The following is a 25,649-nucleotide window of genomic DNA, read 5'->3' on the forward strand; positions in this document are numbered from 1 at the left end:
GGAGACAGGCCAGTACACCAGGAGACGTGGAGGAGGTCGTAGGAGGGCAACAACCCAGCAGCAGGACCGCTACCTCCGCCTTTGTGCAAGGAGGAGCAGGAGGAGCACTGCCAGAGCCCTGCAAAATGACCTCCAGCAGGCCACAAATGTGCATGTGTCTGCTCAAACGGTCAGAAACAGACTCCATGAGGGTGGTATGAGGGCCCGACGTCCACAGGTGGGGGTTGTGCTTACAGCCCAACACCGTGCAGGACGTTTGGCATTTGCCAGAGAACACCAAGATTGGCAAATTCGCCACTGGCGCCCTGTGCTCTTCACAGATGAAAGCAGGTTCACACTGAGCACATGTGACAGACGTGACAGAGTCTGGAGACGCCGTGGAGAACGTTCTGCTGCCTGCAACATCCTCCAGCATGACCGGTTTGGCGGTGGGTCAGTCATGGTGTGGGGTGGCATTTCTTTGGGGGGCCGCACAGCCCTCCATGTGCTCGCCAGAGGTAGCCTGACTGCCATTAGGTACCGAGATGAGATCCTCAGACCCCTTGTGAGACCATTTGCTGGTGCGGTTGGCCCTGGGTTCCTCCTAATGCCAGACAATGCTAGACCTCATGTGGCTGGAGTGTGTCAGCAGTTCCTGCAAGAGGAAGGCATTGATGCTATGGACTGGCCCGCCCGTTCCCCAGACCTGAATCCAATTGAGCACATCTGGGACATCATGTCTCGCTCCATCCACCAACGCCACGTTGCACCACAGACTGTCCAGGAGTTGGCGGATGCTTTAGTCCAGGTCTGGGAGGAGATCCCTCAGGAGACCATCCGCCACCTCATCAGGAGCATGCCCAGGTGTTGTAGGGAGGTCATACAGGCACGTGGAGGCCACACACACTACTGAGCCTCATTTTGACTTGTTTTAAAGACATTACATCAAAGTTGGATCAGCCTGTGGTGTGGTTTTCCACTTTAATTTTGAGTGTGACTCCAAATCCAGACCTCCATGGGTTGATAAATTTGATTTCCATTGATAAGTTTTGTGTGATTTTGTTGTCAGCACATTCAACTATGTAAAGAAAAAAGTATTTAATAAGAATATTTCATTCATTCAGATCTAGGATGTGTTATTTTAGTGTTCCCTTAATTTTTTTGAGCAGTGTATATATATAGTATATATATATATAACCAGTCAAAAGTTTGGACACACCTACTCATTCAATGGTTTTTCTTTATTTTTACTATTTTCTACATTGTAGAATAATAGTGAAGACATCAAAACTATGAAATAACACGTATGGAATCATGTAGTAACCAAAAAAGTATTAAACAAATCAAAATATATTTTAGATGTTAGATTCTTCAAAGTAGCCACCCTTTGCCTTGATGACAGCTTTGCACACTCTTGGCATTTTCTCAACCAGCTTCACCTGGAATGCTTTTCCAACAGTCTTGAAGGAGTTCCCACATAAGCTGAGCACTTGTTGGCTGCTTTTCCTTTACTCTGCGGTCCAACTCATCCCAATTCATCTCAATTGGCTTGAGGTCGGGTGATTGTGGAGGCCAGGTCATCTGATGCAGCACTCCATCACTCTCCTTCTTGGTCAAATAGCCCTTATACTGCCTGGAGGTGTTTTGGGTCATTGTCCTGTTGAAAAACAAATGATTGTCCGATTAAGCGCAAACCAGAGGGGATGGTGTATTGCTGCAGAATGCTGAGGTAGCCATGCTGGTTAAGTGTGCCTTGAAATCGAAATAAATCACAGACAGTGTCACCAGCAAACTAGCCCCACACCATCACACCTCCTCCTCCGTTCTTCACGGTGGGAACCACACATGCGGAGATCATCCGTTCACCTACTCTGTGTCTCACAAAGACACAGCGGTTGGAACCAAAAATCTCACATTTGGACTCATCAGATCAAAGGACAGATTTCCACCGCTCTAATGTCCATTGCTCGTGTTTCTTAGCCCAAGCAAGTGTCTTCTTCTTATTGGTGTCCTTTAGTAGTGGTTTCTTTGCAGCAATTCGACCATGAAGGCCTGATTCACGCAGTTTCCTCTGAACAGATGAGGTTGAGATGTGTCTGTTACTTGAACTCTGTTAAGCATTTATTTGGGCTGCAATTTCTGAAGCTGGTAACTCTAATGAACTTATCCTCTGCAGCAGAGCTAGCTCTATGTCTTCCTTTCCTGTGGCGGACATCATGAGAGCCAGTTTCATCATAGTGCTTGATGGTTTTTGCGACTGCACTTGAAGAAACTTTCAAAGTTCTTGACATTTTCCGGATTGACTGGCACACCTGCTAATTGAAATGCATTTCAGGTGACTACCACATGAAGCTGATTGAGATAATGCCAAGAGTGTGCAAAGCTGTCATCAAGGCTAAGGGTGGCTACGTTGAAGAATCTCAAATATAAAATGTATTTTGATTTGTTTAACACTTTTTTGGTTACTACCTGATTCTATATGTGTTATTTCATAATGTTGATGTCTTCACTATTATTCTACAATGTAGAAAATAGTAAAAATAAAGAAAAACCCTTGAATGAGTAGGTGTGTCCAAACTTTTAAATGGTACTGTATATATATTTACAAAACAAATATATGGGGGATTGGAAATAATGCAGACAATTACATTGATGGAAACTACAATCTATCTGCAATATTAAAGCTGATCCACCCTCTAAAAAATGTGAATTAAAAATAAGAATATAATTTAGAAGATCTCTCAGTCCTGTGTGTTGTACTTATGTCGCCTCATTGACAGTATGCCTTTGTCATCCCAATTCCCAATATTGTTTTAATCAACACCCTCCCCCTCTCCCCAATGGTGTGCTGTGGTATGTTGATTGGGTGTAGATCAATATTGTTTAATCAACACCCTCCCCCTCTCCCCAATGGTGTGCTGTGGTATGTTGAGTGGGTGTAGATCAATATTGTTTTAATCAACACCCTCCCCCTCTCCCCAATGGTGTGCTGTGGTATGTTGAGTGGGTGTAGATCAATATTGTTTTAATCAACACCCTCCCCCTCTCCCCAATGGTGTGCTGTGGTATGTTGAGTGGGTGTAGATCAATATTGTTTTAATCAACACCCTCCCCCTCTCCCCAATGGTGTGCTGTGGTATGTTGACTGGGTGTAGATCAAGAAACCTTTTTCTCACTTTTTCTCACTCTCATTTTTGGATATTCTAGAGATAGAGCTGACAGGTGATATTAATGGTATTTTATTAGCAGTGTTCTGATTGCTGTAGGTAAACCTGCCTGGGCTGCGTTTGTCTCTTTCAGGGGAGAGAATGACAATGGGGAGTTCTCTTCCCACTCCCCTCACACAGGAGATGGCCATTTTCTTTGATATGACGCCCGAATCCTTTCCCCACCGAAGAAACTGCCCCGCAGATGTTGCTAGGCCAACTACAAAGAAGGAGCTCTTTATGAGGAAAACGTCTATTTTGGTCCCTGTGTGTTTCTGTTTCGAGATGTGGTGCTTTCAGAGGCAGAGGCCTGATCTTTCTGCTCAAAACCTGTTTTATTCCTTGCCGAGATATTTTTAGATTAAAGACCCAATTCAAATGACTAAAGTGAGGATGTAATATTTTATGACAGTATCAATGTGTGATCACTATGGTAGAGTTTTAGGTTGTTGAAAAAGCTGAGACGCTATATTGGCATTGGTAAAAAGAAAGAAACACTGGAGTACTAAACTCAATGAATACTCAAGTCATGGAAAGGCTCTCTGTATTGGTTTGAGTGGGTTTATACAGAAGTGGCAGTGGTTAGGTAGGTTAGGTCACACTCTGACCCAAAGAACTGTGACTTTGTTGCCGTCTGACTATGAAGCAGAGGTCTTGGGAGATATATTATCTTTAATTAAGGCACCAATCCCTTTGGCAAGTTGTCTAAACAGGCCTAAATAGGGCTACTAAATCAGACTAACATCCTCAGTATTTGATAGTTTGGGAGCGTGCACTCGCCCCAGATGGTTCATGTTTCTGTACCCAGGACAGGGATCTTCTGTTTAAGCGTTGCCTTGACAGACCCGGTTATACAGAATTACATGCTGAGTCCCCTCCCCCCCAGTCAGGGACTGTGTTTAGTTCAATCTGAAGAGCATTGTTCCCTGCATCTGACCTGGGATCAGAGGATAGTGGTTGACTGTTGCTCAGCTCAGCAGACAAGTTGTTGTCTTGAAATATGACACTGACACTGTCACTGTACTATTAAAACAAATGCTTCCCACTTCACCTTTTGAGTGAAGGACCAGAAAGTAAAAGTAAAACCTTTTAGAAGAGCAATTCACATGTATGGACTTGACTTGACATTTTTGGAGATGGTGGCACATTTACAGAGTTTGATTTTGACCCAATATAATGTTTGTTCTCAGAATTTTTATTCAAGATCATCAAATGTACCAAGTACACTGCAAGTTAAAACACAGGGATTAAAATCATCCCCTCCTTATGTCTCTTTTCAAATACAACAGTGTGATGAAACATTTCAGTGAGTTAACTAACTGCAATAAACGTAGTTCTAGCTCAAGAAGCAGAAAAGAAAGATGAGAGAAGGGGGAGACAGACAGGAGACGGAGTAAAGAGGAGGGAGAAGAAGATGCTCAGTCCAGCGTGCCCTTGATAAGCTGCTGGCAGAGCTCCAAAACAAACCCCCACGCAGCCCCCCCTCCCCTCCTCTGTTCAGCCCCAGACTGGGCCCCAGTCCCAGCGCCAGCACTAGCTATTCTTCTTCATTAGCCGCCCAGAACTGCTTGCCATGTAGTTAAAAGGGGGGTTTTCTGAATGCTTGTGAAACACACTCTCATTAGAGACGTGCAAGAAAGCTGGTGAAGAGAGAAGAGGGCTGGAGAGGAGGATGAGAGAGAGGGGTCAGCTGGAGGTGCTTGCTTGCTTTGAATAAAGAGGGAGATGACAGTGTAAAACAGCCTCCCTTGTGACTCTCTCTTCGGTGTGTTTTGGACAATCATTAACTCCATCCTAGTCCAGTTGTGTTAGCATTGATAGCAACATAAGTGGCACAAGTAGATCTGTCAGCCTCACTCAGCTCATCTACGCTGTGATCTGTGAAGGTGCAGCGAGGCTTATCAATGGCAGTGCGATGAGAGGGAAGACGTTGCTGCTTGTCAGTGAGTGATTTTCACCAGGGTCTGGGTAGTGTCCAGTCCAGAGCCTATGCTGTCTTCCTGTCTGCCCAGGGAAATACATCACTCCTGCCACCCCTCACTCATACTCTCCTTTATTCTTACCAAGCCTTGGTTTCATTAACATATCTGAATGGATGTGAACTTTGCTCTACAACCCTCCACAATACTGCAGGTACTCCAGCTGCAACAGCAGAGTTCAAGACAAGACACACTTTCCCAACAATGGAGGCCTGCTAATGCTCATCCTGAGAAAAGCAGAAGCCCCTAACCCCTGGTTCCCTCTTCCCTTCCCTTCCCTCCTCTCCCTCCACTCCCTTCTTCCCCTCCATCAGGCCAGGCTTAGAGAAGTGTTTACAGAGCCAGCGCCTGTAATTAATGACAGGATAGTTCATTTGAGTCCTGGTTTTGTTCTGTGGAGGTAGATAGATACAGCCAGGGGGTTAGATTACAACTACATAAATAATGCCCCCCCCCCCCCCCCCCCCCGCATCCCATCTCCTCTCCATCTCGCCCCTTCTCACTCACACTCAGTCTTATCCCATCAAAACCGTCCTCCGGAGTAGTGTTTATCACTAGCTTTCCTCCTGACTATCTCACTTGGCTCCCCTTCCCATGCCCACCTAAACCCCCACACAATTTCCACCCCGTCCCCTTACCGTGCAGCGCCGGGGGTATTTTTATGTTTTAAGGATGTATAGTCCATCCTTTGCCGTGAATCTCTCTGTGGGGAAAGGGGCTGCTCTCTGTCTTCCCCCCTTCTTCTTTCCGTCCTTCCCTGCCTCCCCTCACATTCTCTCTCCCTTCACCACTCTCTTTGATTAGCCCCCCCACTCTGTCTCTCTCTCTCTCTCTCTCAATTTGATTCAAAGGGGATTTTTTTAAATTTTTGTTTACATTACCAAAGCAAGTTAAATAAACAATAAACAAAAGTGAGAAGAAACACGAAACAACATTAACCAAATGTTTTTTTAAATGTACAGTATTGCACTCATAAAGGTTTCAAAGGGATAAAGACATTTCAAATGTTATATTATCATCTACAGTATGTACAGTGTTTTTAACAATGTGAAAATAGTTGTAGTATGAATAATAAAGGAAGATAAGTATTGGTTGTATTTACAATGTTATTTGTGCTCCACTGTTAGCCCTGTTTTCATGGCAACGGGTCACAAATCTTGCTGCTGTGAGTGCACATTGCGGGATTTTGCCAAACGGATATGAGAGTTTATCAATGTTAGATTTGTTTTCTTTGTGGGTCTGTGTGATCTGTGGGAAATATGTGTCTCTAATATGGTCATACCTTTGGCAGGAGGTAAGAAAGTGCAGCTCAGTTTCCACCTAACTTTGTGGGCAGTGGGCACTTAGTCTTTCTTCTTTCGAGAGCTACGTCTGCCTATGGCGGCCTCTCTCAATAGCAAGGCTATGCTGACTGAGTCTGTACATAGTCATGGATTTTCTTAAGTTTGGGTCAGTCACAGTGGTCAGGTATTCTGCTACTTTCTATTCTCTGTTTGGGGCCAGATAGCATTCCAGTCTGCTCAGTTTTTTGGTTTATTCTTTCCAGTGAACCAAATAGTTATCTTTTTATTTTCTCAACTGAAATGTGTCTTCCGCTTTTAACCCAACCCCTCTGAATCAGAGAGGTGCTGTGGGCTCCTTAATCGACATCCATGTCATCAGCACCCAGGGAGCAGTTCATTTTGGAGGTTAACTGCCTTGCTCAAGGGCAGAATGGCAGATTTTTCCACCTTATTGGCTCAGGGATTTTCGAACCAGCAACCTTTCGGTTACTGACCCAGCACTCTTAACCACTAGGCTACCTGCTGTCTACAGAATTACCAGATCATCTGCAAACAGTAAACATTTGACTTCCGAGTCTAGTACGGTGAGGCGGGGTGCTACAAAATGTTCTAGTACCCTTGCCAAATCATTTATATACTGTATATGTTGAAAAGAGTGGGGCTCAAGCTGCATCCCTGTCTTACCCCACAGCTCTAAGGAAAGAAATCTGTGTTTATTGCCCATTTTAACTGCACACTTGTTGTTTGTATACATTGATTTTATAATATTATATGCAACACCGCTTTCCATCATTCCAAATCGAGTCAAAAGCTTTTTTTTAAATCAGTCAAGCATGTGAAGACTGCTTTTGTTTTGTTTTGTTTGTTTGTTAGTTAGGGTGTGTAGGGTGTATGCCTTGTCTGTCATACAATATTTTGGTAAAAAGCCAATTTCACATTTGCTCAGAACATTGTCAGAGTCTGCTGTTGAGGATTTTGCAGGGGTTCCTGTTGATGCCGATTCCATTGGTAATTATTGGGGTCAAATTTGTCTCCACTTTTGTGGATTGGGATGATCAGACATTGGTTCTAAATATTGGGGAATATGCCAGAACTGAGGATAATGCTGAAGAGTTTAAGAATGTGGTCGGCGTATTTCATCATTTTGTTTAGTATACCATCAACATCACATGTCTTTTTGGATTGGAGGGTTTGTATTTTGTTCTGTAGCTCATACAATATAATTGGAGAATCCAGTGATTAATAGCTGATTCTAAGTTTTGGAAATGATCATGTATATGTGTTTGCTCTTGGTTCTTTGTTCCAGTTGAAGTCGGAAGTTTACATACACCTTAGCCAAATACATTTAAACTCAGTTTTTCACAATTCCTGACATTTAATGCTAGTAGAAATTCCCTGTCTTAGGTCAGTGAGGATCACCACTTTATTTTAAGAATGTGGAATGTCAGAATAATAGTAGAGAGAATGATTTATTTCAGCTTTTATTTCTTTCATCTCATTCCCAGTGGGTCAGAAGTTTACATACACTCAAGTATTTGGTAGCATTGCCTTTAAATTGTTTAACTTGGGTCAAACATTTTGGATAGCCTTCCACAAGCATCCCACAATAAGTTGAGTGAATTTTGGCCCATTCCTCCTGACAGAGCTGGTGTAACTGAGTCAGGTTTGTAGGCCTCCTTGATCGCACCCGTTTTTTCAGTTCTGCCCACATATTTTCTATAAGATTGGGGTCAGGGCTTTGTGATGGCCACTCCAATACCTTGATTTTGTTGTCCTTAAGCCATTTTGCCACAACTTTGGAAGTATGCTTGGGTCATTGTTCATTTGGAAGACCCATTTGCGACCAAGCTTTAACTTCCTGACTCATGTCTTGAGATGTTGCTTCAATATATCCACATAATGTTCCTTCTCATGATGCCATCTATTTTGTGAAGTGCACCAGTCCCTCCTGCAGCAAAGCACCCCCACAACATGATGCTGCCACCCCTGTGCTTCACGGTTGAATGGTGTTCTTCAGTTTGCAAGCATCCCCCTTTTTCCTCCAAACATAACGATGGTCATTATGACCAAACAGTTCTATTTTTGTTTCTTCAGACCAGTGGACATTTCTCCAAAAAGTATGATCTTTGTCCTCATGTGCAGTTGCAAACCGTAATCAGATTTATTTATGCCGTTTTTTTGAGCAGTGATTTCTTCCTTGCTGAGCGACCTTTCAAGTTATGTCGATACAGGACTCTTTTTACTGTGGATATAGATACTTTTGTACCTGTTTCCTCCAGCATCTTCACAAGGTCCTTTGCTGTTGTTCTGGGATTGATTTGCACTTTTCACACCAAAGTATGTTCATCTCTAGGAGACAGAACATGTCTCCTTCCTAAGCAGTATGGCGGCTGCGTGGTCCCATGGTGTTTATACATGTGTACTATTGTTTGTACAGATGAACGTGGTACCTTCAGGAATTTGGGAATTGCTCCCAAGGATGAACCAGACTTGTGGAGGTCTGCAATTTTTTTTCTGAGGTCTTGGCTGATTTCTTTTGATTTTCCCATGATGTCAATCAAAGAGGCACTGATTAAGTAGGCCTTGAAATACATCCACAGGTACACCTCCAATTGACTCAAATATTGTCAATTAGCCTATCAGAAGCTTCTAAAGCCATGACATCATTTTCTGGAATTTTCCAAGCTGTTTAAAGGCACGGTCATCTTAGTGTATGTAAATTCCTGACCCACTGGAATTGTGATACAGTGAATTATAAGTGAAATAATCTGGAAACAATAGTTGGAAGAATTACTTGTGTCATGCACAATGTAGATGTTCTAACTGACTTGACAAAACTATAGTTTGTTAACAAGACATTTGTGGAGTGGTTGAAAAATGAGTTTTAATGACTCCAACCTAAGTGTATGTAAACTTCCAACTTCAACTGTATATGGCCGAAAAAGTTGGAGAAGTGGTTTATCCATACATCTCCATTTTGGATAGATAGCTCTTCGTGTTGTTGTTGTTTTTAGTGTGTTCCAATTCTCCCAGAAGTGATTTGATTCTATGTATTCTTCAGTCACACTGAGCTGTTTTCTGACATGTTGTTCCTTCTTTTTTCTTAGTCTATTTCTGTGCTGTTTTAGTGTTTCCTCATAGTGAAGGCGTAGGTACTGTTTTTTGGGGTCTCTGTGTTTTTGGTTGGTTAGGTTTCTGAATTTCTTTCTAGGTTTTGCATTCTTCATCAAACCATTTCTCATTGTTAGTTTTCTTAGGTTTTCTGCTAGAATTGTATTTCTTTGATATGTTAGCTGATAGGTCAAATAAACTGCTCAGGCATTCTACTGCTAAGTTTACACCTTCGCTATTGCAGGAAAATATTTTGTCCAGGAAGTTATCTAGGATCGATTGTATTTTTTGGCCAACTGTTTTTTGGTCGGTTGTCTACACTACCCTCCTTCCATCTATTGCATTTTTTAATAGCTTGCAGTTTGTTCGTCTTCAACACCTCATGGTTGAGTATTGATCTTTTCAAGTAGATTGTGATTTTGCTGTGGTCTGATAGGGGTGTTAGTTGGCTGACCGTGAACACTCTGAGAGACTCTGGGTTGAGGTCAGTGATAAAGTAATCTACAACACTACTGCCAAGGGATGAGTTGTAGGCGTAAGAGTCCCCTCAAAGCCTACCATTGATTATTTACTGACCCAGCGTGCAACAGAGCTGCAAGAGTTGTGACCCATGTTTATTGTTTGTTTTGTTGTAGTTGTGTCTAGAGGGGCATATTTGGGAGGGAATGGTGTCACCTCCAGGTAGGTGCTTGTCCCCCTGTGTGTTGAGGGTGTCAGGTTCTTGTCCAGTTCTGGTGTTTAGGTGACCACATACTTGTACATGTCCCTGGGCCTGGAAACAGTTAAGCTCCCCCTCTAGGATGGAGAAGCTATCTTCATAAAAGTATGGGGGTTCTAGTGGGGGGATATAGGTAGCACAGAGAAGGACATTTTTCTCTGTTGAGATTATTTCCAATTTCATTTCTAGCCAAATGTAAAATGTTCTTGTTTTGATTAATTTAATGGAATGGGTCTGATCTATACCAAATTAGCATACCTCCTGAGTCTCATCCCTGTGTAACACCTGGTAGTTTGGTGGATGGGACTACCAGCTCTCTGTAACCAAAGAGGACAACCAGTGGGTCCATCTCCTCTGGACCATGTTTCTTGCAGGATGACAATGTCTGTATTTCTGAAATCTAGGTTCCTGATTTTTAGGCCAAAGGCAGATGACCTCAGACCTTATATATTCCAGGTTGAGATAGTAAAATATTTGTGTTCCATAGTGTCCTGTGTTGTTTTTGTGTGGTTTAGGGATGGGCCATTACTTTTTCTCTCTCCTGCCCTGTTGCTGATTGTGAAGACTCAGAGTGTTGTTATCAGTGTTGGTGTCATTGTGGTTTGTTCTCTGTCTCTGTTTAATCTAGGCCTCTCATCATTCTGCCTGCCCACCCTCACCATCAGAACCGTCTGTAGGGGTCAAGGGCGCCCAACAGTTACTGTCAGCACACCACTAGGTACATCATGTACCTTTATTCTGTACATGTTAACTGTTTTATGTTTGTGAACATACAGGTAACTGACAAAATAAAGGAAACACCAACAGAAAGTGTCTTAATAGTGCTTTGGACCACCACAAGCCAGAACAGCTTTAATGCACCTTGGCATAGATTCAACAAGTGTCTGAAACTCTATCGAAGGGATGCGACACCATTCTTTCAAGAGAAATTCCACCATTTGGTGTTTTGTTGATTGTGGTTTAAAACGCTGTCTTAGGCTCCACTCCAGAATCTCCCATATGGGTTCAATTGAGTTGTGATCTGGTAACTGAGACGGCAATGGCATATGGTTTACATCGTTTTCATGCTCATCAAACAATTTAGTGACTACTCTTGCCCTGTGGATGGCGGTATTGTCATCCTATGGAGGCATAGCCATGGTAGCTAAAATAATGGCCTGCCCAGCATTTTTATACATGACCTTTAGCATGATGGGATGTTAATTGCTTAATTAACTCAGGAACCACACCTGTGTGGAAGCACCTGCTTTCAGTATACTTTGTATCTGTCGTTTACTCAAGGTTTTCCATTATTTTGACAGTTACCTGTATATTGTAGGTGATTACCTTGTTGAGTCTTACTTAGTCTTCTAAATGCTATATTCACAACTGTATGTATATGCAGGAGGTCTCCATTTCCATACAGTATGTCATAACACTGACTATCAAGAACACCTAACTTCCGGCGCCGAACAGGATGGCTGCCTCGCTTCGCGTTCCTTGGAAAATATGCAGTATTTTGTTTTTATATGTGTTATTTCTTACATTGGTACCCCGGGTGATCTTAAGTTTCATTACATACAGCCGGGAGGAACTACTGAATATACGATTAACGTCAACTAACCACCCTTCCTACCAGGAATATGACTTTCCCGAAACGGATCCAGTGTCTTGCCTTCCACCCAATACAATGGACCTGATCCCAGCCGGCGAAGCTACACGACGCCGAAAAAGGGGCAAACGTAGCGGTCTCCTGGTCAGGCTTCGGAGACGAGCACATCGCGCTCCACTCCCTAGCATACTACTCGCCAATGTCCAGTCTCTTGAGAATAAGGTCGATGAAATCCGAGCACGGGTAACATTCGAGAGAGACATCAGGGATTGCAACGTGCTCTGCTTCACGGAAACATGGCTAACTGAAAAGACGCTAACGGAGTCGGTGCAGCCAGCTGGTTTCTTCACGCATCGCGCAGACAGAAACATACATCTTTCTGGTAAGAAGAGGGGCGGGGGGGTATGCCTCATGATTAACGAGACGTGGTGTGACCATCATAACAACACTCAGGAACTAAAGTCATTCTGTTCACCTGATCTAGAACTCCTCACAATCAAATGTAGACCGCATTATCTACCAAGGGAATTCACTTCGGTCATAATCACAGCCGTATATATTCCCCCCCAAGCAGACACATCGATGGCCCTGAACGAACTCTATCTGACTCTCTGTAAACTGGAAACCACACACCCTGAGGCTGCATTCATCGTAGCTGGGGATTTTAACAAGGCTAATCTAAAAACAAAACTCCCTAAATTCTATCAGCACATCGATTGTCCGACCAGGGCTGGCAGAACTCTGGACCATTGTTATACTAACTTCCGCGACGCATATAAGGCCCTCCCCCGCCCTCCTTTCGGAAAAGCTGACCACGACTCCATTTTGTTGATTCCAGCCTACAAACAGAAATTAAAACTACAAGCTCCCGCGCTCAGGTCTGTTCAACGCTGGTCCGACCAATCTGAATCCACGCTTCAAGACTGCTTTGATCACGCGGATTGGAATATGTTCCGCACGGCGTCCAACAACAACAATGATGAATATGCAGATTCGGTGAGCGAGTTCATTAGGAAGTGCATTGACGATGTCGTACCCAGAGCAACGATTAAAACATTCCCAAACCAGAAACCGTGGATTAACGGCAGCATTCGCGTGAAACTGAAAGCGCAAACCACTGCTTTTAACCAGGGCAAGGTGACCGGAAACATGACCGAATACACACAGTGTAGCTATTCTCTCCGCAAGGCTATCAAACAGGCTAAGTCCCAGTACAGAGACAAAATTGAATCGCAATTCAACAGCTCAGACACAAGGGGTATGTGGCAGGGTCTACAGTCTATCACGGATTACAAAAAGAAAAGCAGCCCCGTCGCGGATCAGGATGTCTTGCTCCCAGACAGGCTAAATACCTTTTTTGCCCGCTTTGAGGATAATACAGTGCCACTGACACGGCCCACTACCAAAACCTGCGGGCTCTCCTTCACTGCAGCCGAGGTGAGTAAAACATTTAAACGTGTTAACCCTCGCAAGGCTGCAGGCCCAGACGGCATTCCCAGCCGCGTCCTCAGAGCATGCGCAGACCAGCTGGCTGGTGTGTTTACGGACATATTCAATCAATCCTTAGCCCAGTCTGCTGTTCCCACATGCTTCAAGAGGGCCACCATTGTTCCTGTTCCCAAGAAAGCTAAGGTAACTGAGCTAAACGACTACCGCCCCGTAGCACTCACTTCCGTCATCATGAAGTGCTTTGAGAGACTAGTCAAGGACCATATCACCTCCACCCTACCGGACACCCTAGACCCACTCCAATTTGCTTACCGACCCAATAGGTCCACAGACGACGCAATCGCAACCACACTGCACACTGCCCTAACCCATCTGGACAAGAGGAATACCTATGTGAGAATGCTGTTCATCGACTACAGCTCAGCATTTAACACCATAGTACCCTCCAAACTCGTCATCAAGCTCGAGACCCTGGGCCTCGACCCCGCCCTGTGCAACTGGGTCCTGGACTTCCTGACGGGCCGCCCCCAGGTGGTGAGGGTAGGTAACAACATCTCCACCCCGCTGATCCTCAACACTGGGGCCCCACAAGGGTGCGTTCTGAGCCCTCTCCTGTACTCCCTGTTCACCCACGACTGCGTGGCCATGCACGCCTCCAACTCAATCATCAAGTTTGCGGACGACACTACAGTGGTAGGCTTGATTACCAACAACGACGAGACGGCCTACAGGGAGGAGGTGAGGGCCCTCGGAGTGTGGTGTCAGGAAAATAACCTCACACTCAACGTCAACAAAACAAAGGAGATGATTGTGGACTTCAGGAAACAGCAGAGGGAGCTCCCCCCTATCCACATCGACGGGTCAGTAGTGGAGAAGGTGGAAAGTTTTAAGTTCCTCGGTGTACACATCACGGACAAACTGAATTGGTCCACCCACACAGACAGCGTTGTGAAGAAGGCGCAGCAGCGCCTCTTCAACCTCAGGAGGCTGAAGAAATTCGGCTTGTCACCAAAAGCACTCACAAACTTCTACAGATGCACAATCGAGAGCATCCTGTCGGGCTGTATCACCGCCTGGTACGGCAACTGCTCCGCACACAACCGTAAGGCTCTCCAGAGGGTAGTGAGGTCGGCAGAACGCATCACCCGGGGCAAACTACCTGCCCTCCAGGACACCTACACCACCCGATGTCACAGGAAGGCCATAAAGATCATCAAGGACAACAACCACCCAAGCCACTACCTGTTCACCCCGCTATCATCCAGAAGGCGAGGTCAGTACAGGTGCATCCAAGCAGGGACCGAGAGACTGAAAAACAGCTTCTATCTCAAGGCCATCAGACTGTTAAACAGCCACCACTAACATTTAGCGGCCGCTGCCAACAAACTGACTCAGCTCCAGCCACCTTAAAAATGGGAATTGATGGAAATTATGTAAAAATGTACCACCAGCCACTTTAAACAATGCCACCTAATATAATGTTTACATACCCTACATTACACATCTCTTATGTATATGTATATACTGTACTCTATATCATCTACTGCATCTTGCCATCTTATGTAATACATGGACCACTAGCCACTTTAAACTATGCCACTTTATGTTTACATACCCTACAGTACTCATCTCATAGGTATATACCGTACTCTATACCATCTACTGCACCTTGCCTATGCCGTCTGTACCATCACTCATTCATATATCTTTATGTACATATTCTTTATCCCTTTACACTTGCGTGTATAAGGTAGTAGTTGCGGAATTGTTAGGTTAGATTACTTGTTGTTATTACTGCATTGTCGGAACTAGAAGCACAAGCATTTCGCTACACTCGCATTAACATCTGCTAACCATGTGTATGTGACTAATAAATTTGATTTGATTTGACCTCTGACCAAACTCTGAACTCTGATCTCTGGGCATGTTTGGTCCTCAACTCCAACCCCATGTCTCTGCTATTGGTAACTGAACAGACCCAGTAAGATTGGATTCTTCTCTCATGTCAATCATATCAGTTGTCACCCTGCATAAATTATTCAAAGTATAAATGTTTTGGAAGTTGGTCCATTTTATGTTTGTTCCAATTCCTTGCAGTCAATTTCTTTATTACTTATAATGGTCCTCTGGTTACTAGCATACTAATGGTGAATAGACTTACATGAGGTTCTCAGTTTGTTCCAAAGCTCAACTGTGCCCTCTATCAGTGGAACGCCACACTACGGCCATTTCTCAGCCGGTCCTCTCAGTAGGATGACAAAGTGAAGAAGTGCAGTACTGTTTCAAGTGGCAGATTACATTTGGATAAACATGTTTTCATGAGACCTGCTCAAGCTGAGATAATTACTTTGATTCAGGCATTTTCCATATTTGAGTGTATTTATCTTTCCCAAAACCAATTTAATATATGATTTTTGTTTTGTACACTAAATGACTAAAGTGGCTATGATCAAACACAGTGCTGAATAAATTGTCTTTATGTACACAAAGCCCATTATAAGAACTAGTATGGCCACCTGCTGGCTTCAACGTATCCTGCAGTCAGACCCAGAGAACAGCACCATATGTTAACACTTTGATCACCAGATACACATATGATGACACTGACACTGTCTCTATAAGAGGCAGGCATGAACACAGTGGTTTTACCCAGGCGTTTGGGGCACTTCCCTCACAATTGCACACAAACGCAACCTCTCTCTCTCTCAATTCAATTATATTTAAGGGCTTTATTGGCATGGGACACATATGTTAACATTGCCAAAGCAAGTGAACTAGAAAATAAACAAAAGTGAAATAAACAATAAAAATGTACAGTATACATTACACTCACAAAGGTTCCAAAAGATTAAAGACATAAAAAAATGTCATTTTATGTGCAAATAGTACAAAAGGGAAAAGAAATCAACATAAATATGGGTTGTATTTACAGTACAATGGTGTTTGTTCTTCACTGGTCGCCCTTTTCTTGTGGCAAAAGGTCACAAATCTTGCTGCTGTGATGGCACACTGTGGTATTTCACCCAATAGATATGGGAGTTGATCAAAATTGGGTTTGTTTTCGAATTGTTTGTGTATCTGAGGATTTCTGAGGGAAATCTGTGTCTCTTATATGGTCATACATTTGGCAGGAGGTTAGGAAGTGCAGGTCAGTTTCCACCTTATTTTGTGGACAGTGTGCACGTAGCATGGCTTCTCTTGAAAGCCAGGTCTTCCTACGGCGGCCTTTCTCAATAGCAAGGCTATGCTCATTGAGTCTGTACATAGTCAAAGCTTTCCTTAAGTTTAGGTCAATCACTCTCTGCTTAGGGACAAATAGCATTCTAGTTTGCTCAGTTTTTTGTTCATTCTTTCCAATGTGTCAAGTAATTATCTTTTTGTTTTCTCGTGATTTGGTTGGGTCTAATTGTTTTGCTGTCCTGGGGCTCTGTGGGGTCTGTTTGTGTTTCTGAACAGAGCCCCAGGACCAGCTTGCTTAGGGGGCACTTCTCCAGGTTAATTGCTCTGTAGGTGATGGCTTTGTTTTGGAAGGTTTGGGAATCGCTTCCTTTTAGGTGGTTGTAGAATGCCCTTTTTTTGTGGCAACAGGTCACAAATCTTGCTGCTGTGATGGCACACTGTGGTATTTCACCCAATAGATATGAGAGTTTATCAAAATGTGATTGTTTTTTAATTCTTTGTGGATCTGTGTAATCTCAGGGAAATATGTGTCTACAATATAGTCATATATTTGGCAGGAGGTTAGGAAGTGCAGGTCAGTTTCCACATAATTTTGGAGACAGTGTTCACATAGCCTATCTTCTCTTGAGAGTCCGGTCTGCCTGCCCGGCCTCTCTCAATAGCAAGGATAAGCTCAATGAGTATGTAAATAGTCAAAGCTTTCCTTCATTTTTGGTCAGTCATAGTGGTCTGGCGAAATAGCATTCCAGTTTGCTCAGTTTTTTTGGTTAATTCTTTCCAATGTGTCAAGTAATTATCCTTTTGTTTTCTCAGTATTTGTTTGGGTCTAATTGTATTGCTGTCCTGGGGCTCTGTGGGGTCTGTTTGTGCTGTGAACAGAACCTCAGTACCAGCTTGCTGAGAGGACTCTTCTCTTGGTTCATAGGTGATGGCTTTGTTATGGAAGGTTTGGGAATCGCTTCCTTTTAGTTGGTTGTAGAACTTAAAGGCTGTTATCTGGATTTTGATAATTCGTGGGTATCATGTATCATACTAATTATGCTCTACATGCATTATTTGGTGTTTTACGTTGTACACGGAGGAGGTACAACGTTAAAAAAACTATTTGGTGTTTGTCCCATTTTGTGAATTATTTGTTGGTGAGTGGACCCCAGTCCTCACAACCGTAAAGGGCAATGGGTTCTATAACTGATTCAAGGATTTTTTGCCAGATCCTAATTGGTATGTCGAATTTTATGTTCCTTTGATGGCCTAGAAAGCCCTACTTGCCTTGTCTCTCAGATCGTTCACAGCTTTGTGGACGTTACCTGTGGTGCTGATGTTTAGGCCGAGGTAGGTATCATTTATTGTGTGCCCTAGGTCAACGGTAAAAGATGGAATTTGTATTTCTCTCTCTCTCTTTCTCTATCTCCTCTTTGAAGTCTTGTCTTCTGGAAGAATGTGTGTTGTTGTTGCGGCCTGGCTGTCTGGCTGGCTTGGCATCAGTAAACTGCAGCGTCTGTTTACCATTTCACACATTTGTTAGTACTGCAAGCGAACTGGGGGAAGAGAGAGAGAGAGAGAGAGAGAGAGAGAGAGAGAGAGAGAGAGAGAGAGAGAAAGAGAGAGAGAAAGAGAGAGAGAGAGAGAGAGAGAGAGAGAGAGAGAGAGAGAGAGAGAGAGAGAGAGAGAGAGAGAGAGAGAGAGAGAGAGAGAGAGAGAGAGAGAGAGAGAGAGAGAGAGAGAGAGAGAGGTGGGAAGCTCTGTTTTGTACCGTTGTTATCTTTTGGTTCATTAACAGCTCAACCTTCTAAAGATGTCAGATAGGAAACAAATACACTTTCTTTTCATGTTGAAGTTGAGTCAGATACCTAATTTCAGCACTTGACTTGTTTTTGTTTTAAAATACTTCACTAAAGTATAGCAGATGTCTGTATTTTGGGGTATAATAAGTGAAAGGATAAAGGCGTAGTAGGATATACTAATTTCGTGTCAAGTCTCGTGCAGATCTGCCAATGAAACTGAACATATTGTTCACATCTATAATTGCACGTCTTAGGACTGCTTCTTCTCTTCAAAATGCTTTGTAAGATGGTTACAACACTAAGCTAGGTGAGTTGCTCTAGCTTGGACCAGAGAGCCCTCTAGTGGTCTAAGGATGTAATAACTCCTAAAAGAGGGAGATCAGTAGTGGGTTTGTTTATTGGATCCAGATTTGACCGTCTGAAAGCACAGATGAATGATTTTTGTAGTCTGGTAAACAGCCCACATCGAGAGAGTTCAGGCTGTCTGACACGTCTTGGGGGGACGGGGGCCTCAAAGTAAATCCCTGAGAATGCATGGCACGGTAAACCTGAGAGCTCTACCGCCTTCAACCACCTTCCAGGGAACAACACTTCTTAAGGAGCAAAGCAGTTAGACCAAAATGAGAGGTGACAGCATATTCATTTCAGCCTGTGTTTTTCTTTAAGTGCTTTTTAAAATGCTGTAGAATGATGAGCGGTCAGTAGATTTATATTCCAGGGATGATTTAGGCTTCCTAAGTGGCAGTACTCTCTACTGCTCGCTCCCTCTTTTTTTCATGGAGTATATGCCTTTTTGAAGGCTTTATTCCATTCCCATGTAGTTTATACAGGGATGAATCCCCTTGAGTTTTTATATTTTTAGTAAGTGTGTAAAGTAAGCAGCACCTTGGTTCCCATATGCAGTAAGGAAGAATGTCAGCCTTCTTTGCACTTTTGTACTCACACAGAGAAACATAGACACACAGGATAAGTACTATTTGATTACGATTATTTGATACACGTTGAAGGTGTGGTGAAACAATGGTAAGGCATGTATTCACCACACACACACATCCTTTCAGGGATTTTGATTAAACGGATAGCAGAACATGTTGTGTATAATGAGAGCATGTATTTTGTCTCCACGCCAAATTTTGATCTAAAGCATCATAGATCCTCTCCCAAAGTGTTGCCTGGAAGATAACCCTCGAGCCGAAGCCAGCGAGGCCTTCATATAAGGGACTGCTTATGCCTCCATGAGGTCAAAGAGGGTGTATTATTGATATTCTCAGAGCGTGATGAGTGGCAACACATCAGGTGGCTCGTCGGCCTCCCGTTAATTTATAGGGATGCCATTACCTTCATAAATGGTTGCCTCATGAAATGACTGCAGCGCTTTAATTTAATACTTCCCCCTGCTAATTAATATGACACACGTTAGCGTGCCTCTGTTTACACAGGGTGGGATTGATGGAGGCATTTTCCTCTCGTCGTCTATGAATTTATATTACATACCATGAATCCGGAGGATTCTTCTTCTAGACATTCAACTGTAACAGTCTTTCATGAAAAGACGAATGATGAGACTTATATAGGCCTTATAGTCTTCTCTACTCATAGTCCATAATCCCCCCTCCACCCCCACCCACTCCCTCCTTACCCCTCTCCTAGGACCAGAACTCCCTTCCCCAGAAGTCACGAGTCTTTGGGTTTAACTGCGCTGCATCTGGGCTTGACGGGGGCTACCGTGAAAATATGTCATATTCCGCCCTGCCTTGCCTTGCCTGGTGCCACACTCCCATTTTCTCTGCCCCCGAGGAGTTAAAAACAGGGCTGCAATGGGAGCTATCTCCATCTCCAGATCATCTCTCCTGGTAGCTCCTCCAAATAAATAAATAACCAATTACAGTTCAGAGTCAGTAAGGGGCTTCATTTACTCCAGTCGATGTAATCAGAGCTGTCTGTACGACATTGCTGCCACAAAGTCCTAAACACAACTGTTTTGGTGGAATCCCAGGAGATGGTGTAGAACTCTGGAACAGCCCATGATGTTTACACCAGTCAGGGGGCCATGGCCTGCCAGTGGAATGGAGATGTGGCACAGACCTGATTGAAGACATGTTTCTTACAGAGCAAGACAAAATGAATGGCTAGAGCCAAGAGATACAAAGAGAAAGCTAAAGCCTAGCTACTGTAACAATTGAAAATATGCAGATTGTGTAACTGTAACACCACAATGACCATCCTCAGGTGCACAACTAGCTTACAATTGAATCCAAATCTAATCAATGGTAACTGTGAGGTTGTTTTTCTTGGAAACTTTCTGAAGTTAGATTGGAAGGCAGATTGGATGGCATCTCTCTGATTTAGCATCAGATTAGCATTACTATGTTTTTTCTTTTTTGTGAACAATTGTTTTTATTGTGTCACAAAGGCAAGGCAATCAATACAAGACAGTAAAATGCCCCCCCTTTTTTAATAACCCTACCTCCCATCCCAAACATACCCCTGGTAGCCCCACCCCATCCCCAACCTGGGTAGACACATAACATATATAAAAACATATATATATAAAAAAAATACTACACTACAATGAAATAAAAAGTACACACAGTTAGATTTATGACCAGTATAACAACATCAAGAAAGCCATTGTATCCCACATTCTCCAGCAAATAAGAGATTTCTGAAGCAGCTACTTCCCACATTTCCAGAGTAGTATGTTTGGCTGTATTCACCTGGGCAGTGGATAACTCCAACATAACCACATCTTGAAAGTATACCAACCATCCTTATATGAAGGTCACGTGGTGGCAACCAGCGTTGAACAACAAGTATTTTGGCAGCAATCAACCCAGACAACCAAACCTTAAATGTGTTTTCATTCAGCTACAGACCAGAATAGACATTAAAGGGAAAAACATTTTTACAAAATGTGGGCTCTTATAGGAAGCAACCACTCCCCCCATTGTTGCCTAGAAATGAGCTATGGCTGGGCTAATAACTCAATAACTAGCAAAGAATATGAACAAATGTGCACAGGTGTGTACATGCAGCTCTCGCTTTGATATCAAAAGAAGCGCATCTACTCGCGAATGCCCCACTCAAGCAGTTCTCTGGCCATCAATCGTTACTTTTTGTTGTTGATCATATAAACCCCTTTTTGTCTTTGCAAAGGGCGATGGGCGATGGGCGAGTTGGTGGCAGAACAAAGGGTAGTTCTTATAGAACGCCAGCAAAAAAAAGCCTCTATTTACATGTTGCTTATGAGTGCATTTCACACTACTTTTGGATTATAATTGGATTTTAAGGCTCGTATGAATGTCCTGCTTAATAAAATGTGTTTGTCATCCTTGCAAATCAATTGCATTATACTTCAAAAATACTTCAACTTCATCCAGTAAAATGGCTCTTTGGCTATCTTTTGCTACAGCCTATATCAATGAGCATTAGCATTCAGCTAACAACTGCTGCATCCCAAAAATGTATTTTGCAATGATCACGACCAAATATAGTCTTAGTGACTGTTCAAGCAAGAATCAAAACATAATTGTAAGCATATGAGAACCCAAAAAGTTTTTTTGATGTAATAAAAATGTAAATCTAGGCTATGTTGAATGGGTTTCTGATGGCGATGGCTTTCTTACTGCCACCAATATGTCAGTGTGTTGTGTACTGGACAAAGGTCTAGAAATACAGCAATTCAAAGTGAATTGCACAGATCCATTTATGGCAATGGTTATTTGCATATCGGCCTACTGTAGCTCTCCCACAGTTAGTTTTCCATATTAAGTCTTGCATAGTTCGTTTTGTTTTGGTATGTTACGTTGAAAGTGGCTAATATTGCGTTGATTCAAGCACAATTCCCACAGTTGAGCGAAACATTGATAGTGTTAACTAAAGGGGAAAACTCTAGAAAGTTGAGTCAAGTTCAATCTAGTGTGCGCCACGCATGCAGTTTAGAGGGAACATTGCTGGTCAGTCTATGTTATGGAAAGAGCAAGTGTTCTTAATGTTTTTTATACTCACTTTGTGAAAATGCACATTTCTATGTTTTGCAGTAAAAAAAGATAGAGGAAGTTAAGCGTTTCCAGTGACATCATCAACTAATTAGTAGGCAATTAGTAGGCAATGCCTACTCATAATTGGTTAAAATCACATAATGAGTTGCACACAGATGATGTCATTGCAAACACTTATCTTCCTCACTTTTTTTTACTAAAAAAACATAGAAACGTGCCATTTTCACATATGTTAATGTTGGGGTGGTGCTGGAGAGTTGTACAATTTTGAAATTTCCCTTTAAGGCTATTGTAGATAACTATTGAAACCTTCTCAATTTAACGTTGGTAGTCCTGCATGAAATGACGACATTAACGAGGCTGTAAAATTCAATGCTTGGGCAACTTTTTTCACTGTGAATTGCCCAACATCCTTTTAGGGACTCTTGGGTGGAGGATAAGGACACTGTGTAGGAAAGGAAGTTGGTGAACTGAGTGGGGTCAACTGAACAGGAAAGACTCTCACTGGAGACGCGTGTTTCTGTCACGAGGCCGTGAAGCGCGGATCCTGCTATGGCTGCAGTTATTCCTGCGGGGCGGGAACTATCACATGAGGGGGCGATGGAGCATGAAAAATATATGCCCCATAGAATATCTGCTTTGCTGGATTCCAAAGTAAAATCTGAGAAATTCGGATTTTTTTCTTCTATTAGATTGGCATTTAATTAAATGTGCCTGCACTGTTGTAAATGCGTAAAGGGGAGGAAAACATATTCCATCAGACATGATGTTAGCTCTTTTTGTTTGTGAAATAACATGATGTTAAACAACAGAAACTGTTTCATAGGGATGATGTCAATAAAATATAATTTGTGGTTTCAAAGTTGGCATGATATTTATTTTGATAAAGCATTTTATTTAACTTTTGTACAAAGTTCATTCGATTTCCTGTTCTATCCATAACATACACATAGCCTGCATGGACAGGTGTGTAAAAATGCCTATACTTGATTTAGTCAATAGCTTACGAAAGGAGGGCGGAAGGACATTAAGCCGTAGTCTTTTTCAAATTTCAAAGGACCTGCTTGTTTATGGTGCTGTTCCTCTGTATTCTAGATTTCCCTTATGTCATGGTTCAGTTGACTTGCAACTCCGGCTCCCTCTCACACTAAACGCAACGAGAAGTTTTTCGCTCTCTTCCAATTGGTTGCCGACTGGCGGCTCTCTTATCACAGTAAGGTTCTCATTCATACCCCTGTGTACGCCTTCTAAAAATAACTTACTGTCATCCATGGTACCGACATTGAATAGACGGGACAAATCATTTCAATTGGGGAATAATTCAACTGAAAGAGTAGACGACTGACAACATAACGACAGGTGGGTGAGGAAATTCCATTTGTAAGATTGCGACTCGTTGTCTTTTCTAACCATCCACAAACCTGTGCATGCAGCATGTTTGGTGACTATAAATCAATTCCACTGTTTTGTTACTAATTCTAGATTCATGTAGCCTGCCTTTTCATAAAACGAACTAATTTATCACGATTCCATGCCAGTCTTCGGATCTGGTTTCATTTAGCTTAAACAAATGCTTTTCAGGCTCTCATCCGATAAAAATGACATTTTTTCGTTTACAAGTTTGTTTTCGAAATGTGTTTTGGTTTGCCCTAATATAACTCGCTTTCAAGGTTTTTAGATGAGTGAGAACTGTGGTTAGAAAAAGTGCATAGATGAGGGAAAATCAGTTCGTTCTCATTTATGATGGATGACAGCACGCGCTTGTGCAAGGTAAGATGCTTAAAATGTAACACTAGAGGCTTTCAGCCCACGGGCTGTCTCGGAGGACAGCCACTGCAGTTATTCAACAGTCCTCCTGAGCCGCGAGTCGCCTAATTGGCTACAGATGCGGAATTCTATGCTCTTTTACCGTTTAGAAATGGGATGCATTTGGGAAACTTTATTAGGCGAGCCTAACGTTTGCCTGCAGAAGCTGAAAATTAAAAAAATAGTGGTCACCAACAATTATCAATAGTGCCACGATCATAAGCCCCTTAGATAATATATCAGTAGCCGAGGTGATGCGGCAGAAATGCAATAACCAAAACATTTCAGCCAAACATGAAAGTATTCCATAAAATACGTGAGTGTGGGCCTATAAAATATCTGATCACACACTAGTCAGTTCGTGTGTTTCATATTTACTTATTTAGAGATTGCTATAACATGAATTCTGGATGTGTAGTGGTCCATCTGTTTTAGTCGTATTTTTGCTATGTGGTTGTTTTTAACATAATGCCGCAGTTGTTTTAGGGTCCCTGCACCATGTATTGTAGGCCTATATTGACAAGTGCTACCTTACCTTTCGTTATTCCCCGTTTTCACAGTGACAGTGGGTGTCTCCTGTCAACGGATGAGTCGAAATTAATTAGGCTATGGCTGCAATCTTTGCATTGACAATAAAAAGTTAGTTCTCATTATTCACTCATTGTTTTTGGAGACCAGTGTTTGTCTCAGTGTAATTTGCTTGATGTTAGGAATGTTAAATGTTGCATGTGCCAATCTTCTTAATAATTCCACACTGAGGGAACGGCCAAAGACATCGTATTCGAGCTGCCCTTCCACCCTAGACTTTGTAAGCTGCACTTATTAAAGAGAAAAGTGTTTCAATATGTGGTAAGCTTTAGGGAGAAACGTAGTGAAGGTTGGGGTTTGGGATCTGCTGCCCTGCTCTCTCCACCAGAGGTGTCTATCGAGCAAACTAAAGTCATTCAACCATGGTAGTGATTCAGGCCATCATGAACAGTGGTATTATGGATGCGAATATGTGACTGGTTATTAGATTATCATTGTGCCACTAAATATGTGATGAAGGAAACAACAGTGCACGGACGGTCATACGGCTGAATGAATCAAGTCTGAGTCCAATAATTTACAGTGGGCCTATGAACCAAATCTGAACCTACTATATATTTTGGTGGAAGTGCTTTCACAGAATGGAACGCAATCCACTAAACCGCAATGCGCTCCTGGCGCGCTCCAGAGATCTCTAGCTCTGGTGGTTATTGATATTGTCAATAACTTACCCTGATATCACAACAACATGAACAATAGCAAAAGGCTTCCGAAAGTAAAAAGGTTTTCAAATGGTTTATTTAATTGAATGTGTGGCCTGAGGCTAGGCCTATACGTAAATAAATAATTTAACTTGAGGGCGAATAGAAAAAAGATCCAAACAAAGCTAACGTGATAACAACCAGAGTGCAGAAAACGGAACTATTAGCCTGAGGGGAAGATTTTCAGGAGGTATCACTGCCATTGAACATTCACAAAAGTTTGCATGGGGCCCTGAAAATACAAGTTATTTAATTTAACATAAAAAAATGAGC

General features: G+C 42.7%; 1 protein-coding gene across 7 annotated transcripts in view; it reads left to right on the forward strand.

Annotated features, from left to right (window-relative positions):
• Positions 1-25,649, forward strand: part of LOC139548140 (Friend leukemia integration 1 transcription factor-like) — a 59,173-nt gene that overhangs the window by 4,131 nt on the left and 29,393 nt on the right. Inside the window, exon 1 of one of the 7 annotated variants that reach the window (XM_071357560.1) lies at positions 23,423-23,640. The exons of the other annotated variants lie outside the window; for them this stretch is intronic. The gene's annotated coding sequence lies outside the window, so the exon portion shown is untranslated. Of the gene's footprint in view, positions 1-23,422; positions 23,641-25,649 lie in introns of those variants that run through there. 7 annotated transcript variants of the gene reach the window in all.

This window comes from Salvelinus alpinus, chromosome 21, assembly GCF_045679555.1.
Source record: "Salvelinus alpinus chromosome 21, SLU_Salpinus.1, whole genome shotgun sequence".
Classification (NCBI taxonomy): domain Eukaryota; kingdom Metazoa; phylum Chordata; class Actinopteri; order Salmoniformes; family Salmonidae; genus Salvelinus; species Salvelinus alpinus.